Source organism: Palaemon carinicauda, chromosome 37, assembly GCF_036898095.1.
Source record: "Palaemon carinicauda isolate YSFRI2023 chromosome 37, ASM3689809v2, whole genome shotgun sequence".
NCBI classification, from domain to species: Eukaryota; Metazoa; Arthropoda; class Malacostraca; order Decapoda; family Palaemonidae; genus Palaemon; species Palaemon carinicauda.
The window spans coordinates 54,266,569-54,270,444 of NC_090761.1; positions in this window are offsets into that span (position 1 = coordinate 54,266,569).

Genomic DNA, 3,876 nt, shown 5'->3' on the forward strand with positions numbered 1-3,876 from the left:
ATACCCTCTACGGACATCTACTTAGCTTTACGATATTACCTTATCCACCGACAAGGTGAACGCCTTGTTCAAGGTTAAACTTTGAACTTTCCGTGAGGGGCGTAGACAAGAACTAGATTTATCCATGTGGGTCAAAACTTTGATACCCTCCAAAAAAGTAGTTCTCTCTCTCTCTCTCTCTCTCTCTCTCTCTCTCTCTCTCTCTCTCTCTTTATTTTTTTAACTTGCTTTATTGGTGGGAGTGCGCTATGGATGGTTCTATATGATTTTAATTTGGAGAGTTATCTATAAATGATAAAAAAAAAGTGTTGTTAATTTTCTGCTTGGGAAATTTGCGCTCCATTACTATACGCATATTTCTTTTAATGAGACCCATTTGCACTGACTCGCAGCGGCACCCTTTTAGCTCGGAAAAGTTTCCTGCTATCTGATTAGTTAGAATTATCTTGTCCAACCCATCAGCGATCAGGAAATTTTTCCGAGCTAAAAGGGCATCCCTGCGAGTCTGTGCAAATCTGCCTCCCTAAAAAGAATTCACTATAATCACAACTTGTGTTTTTTTTTAACTTTATATCTATAGAATATTTTGAAAATCATATACTCAACAAGACAATACAGGCTGTTACAGTATCAACCTCTACCACAGTGAATAATTGAGACTCTTTTTCCCAGTAAGCATTATTATTTACCATCAGTTTTATGTCCATTGTGTTTTACTTCTCTAGTAGCTTTTTTTTTTATCTCCTCTCCTACCAGGGCTATTTTTCCTGTTGGAGCCCTTGGGCTTATAGTATCCTGCTTTTCCAACTATGGTTATAGCTAATAATAATAATAATAATAATAAAAATAATAATAATAATAATAATAATAATAATAGTAATATTAATAATACTAATGATATAGTAGTAGTAGTAGTAGTAGTAGTAGTAGTAGTAATAATAATAATAATAATAATAATAATAATATTTAATTCACATTTGAATCGTACTTACAGATACGGAACCACTAAAAACCACTAGAAAATAGTAGCTTAGTACATTTCAAGATGAAAAGCACGTTTTTATGCCATATCATGGCCTATTATTTGAACAATACATCTCTTTTGATGTAGAAAATAGAAGAACTTTGTCATAAATGAGAAGTTGGAATTAGTGTTCGTAAACAAACAAAAATAATTCTATTCTTATAACAAACGGAATTCTTACATTCTAAAATAAATAGTGAGGTGGTTTGAGGAAATGAAAATATAAAGGAGAGATTCTTTTAACAATATAAATAAGAGGAGCTGTTTTCTGGAGGGCATGATTTGACGGTAATCTGAAAGGTTTTAAATATAAGCAATTTATTCCATCCCATAAATATATTTTCTAAATATAAATTACTAATTATAAATTAGCATTTGATGTAGCAATTTGCCCGTAAACCATAAGTCTTTTTAACCACTGAGTACTTTATGTTTTTACCAACTGCAAAAGATGGATGTATCTACGAGCTAATACCAAAGGAATAGAAATCAAATTTGCTGCAAATTTAATAGCAAGATTGAAGCAATCTATGGAAAGGTTATCTATAAAGAAAAGCAGCATATTGCACAAAAAACATACTTTATGATGTTCTTCAAATTCAAACCACAGATATATACATGATTTCATGATATTGTTTATGAATATGTAAAAGGAATGATATAAAAGAAATGGAATTTCTATGCAATAATAAATATTATGGGTTAAATGGCTTGCTATAACAAACTACTAACCCGACCGACTTCCCCCCCCCCCCCCATCCCCCCAAAATAAGAAAATGTATAAAATCTTAGGTACCGATACTTTATATGTCATGGATGATTTGTACACAAACGCTGCTCCATATCTAACATATGCATAACCTTTTATGCTTTACTAAATATGCAGGATAGGATTTATGTAAGTACAGTAGACACACTACGGGTTGGGAATGTAAGTTATTGTTGTACATAGCACGAAATTGAAGTATCCTATAAATATCTACAATTTATATCACTTCTCTCAATTCCTTTTGAATTTTGAATTTTGATAATAGCAAACTGAAAGTAATGTATTGGATTTGTCTGTTCTTGTGAGGAATACTCTCGAACCTCTTCAAGAATATTCCTTACAAGTATAGGAAAATCTGTCGGAAAGTGAAGCAGAAGATGAAACATCGACCCCCACATAGAAGTGGGAAATGATACAGACAAAGAAGAGTAGACACACTACGATTTCTTCAAATAACAACAATGGAAAAAATATATTGTTTTTACACAATATTTCTATGATTTTATCTATCTATAATACCTTAAATTGTATAACTTTGACCTTTCGAAAGATGAAGTACAGAAATTTAAGACAGAATATGATCGTTACGTGGAAACGAAAGTATCAGATTTACACCTATACCACTGCTAATAATCACTCTACAAAATGAATACAAAATCATAAATAACAAAACCAATACATTACTTTCAGTTTGCTATTATCAAAATTCAAAAGGAATTGAGAGAAGTGATATAAATTGTAAATATTTATAAGATACTTCAATTTCATGCTATGTACAACAATTTACATTCCCAACCCCTTACCTTATCATTGGTGCAAACCATTTGTTTTAAGCGCCGCCCCCCCCCCCCCGGAAAAAAAATTCCACTGTGGTCCCTCATTATTCAATCTGCCTAGTTGTTTGGTTATAACTGGCTCATGACTAAAAATGCTAAACCTTGAATCATCTCTCAATAATAAGCTTATTTGATGTTATGATGAGATACGAAAGGGTAATATCGCTTCTTATACGTTTTCAATATAGTTCAGATAATTCGATCTGAATATAGAAGACACGCATATCAGACAAACAGACAGACACACATACACGCATAGTTTTATGGGTAAAAGGTGAGTTTATTTCCCGTGGAGTTATCCTAACAGTCATTAGTTCAAAATGATTGATAAAAATATGAAATGTCGCTGTTTTTTCTCGAAAAATGTGTAGTTCATTATACATTAGCAAAATTAAAGACAGTTGAATAAATCATTGCTCATGAATTGGTTTCTATTGTATTCATAAGAGCTGTCGTTTGATGATTAAATGATATACAGAGATCAACTGATTTGCAAGTTATTGAGCAGAAAGTTGATAGCCACTCGTTTCCTATTCAGGTCCAGCTAAACCAAATCAATTATGATGGAGTTAGGGAAGAGAAGATTGTCTACATAAAGAGCAAGCGGTGCTACAAATCGACTTTCATTCATCATTCCGTCGCCGAGTTTGGTAACCATGATATCAATTAATCTAGTGAAAATTTCCATAAATATGCAAATATAGATGATGATGCTAACCGATTGTAGACTAATTCAGTGTTCTCTTTCGGGGATTTAAGTGCGTAGCTCTTCTATGAGAAGGACACTCCAAAATCAAACTATTGCTCTCTAGTATTGGGTAGTGCCATAGCCTCTGTACCATAGTCTTCTACGGTCTCTTGCTTGAGGGTACACTAGGGCAAACTATTCTATCTGATTTCTCTTCCTCTTGTTTTGCTAAAGTTTTTTATAGTTTATATAGGAAATTTTTATTTCCATGTGGTACTGTTCTCAAAATATTTTATTTTTCCTTGTTTCTTTCCTTATTGGGCTATTTTCCCTGTTGGGGCCCCTGGGCTTATAGCATCCTGCTTTTCCAACTAGGCTTGTAGTTTAGCAAGTAATAATAATAATAATAATAATAATAATAATAATAATAATAATTATCCAGTTACAAAAGGTGGCATAATGTATATACTTATAAAGTTGAAAAATAATAAATCAATGTGAGAAACGTAAATACAGTTTTCCTATTATTCTAAAAACTACCTGGAGGACAGTTTGTCCG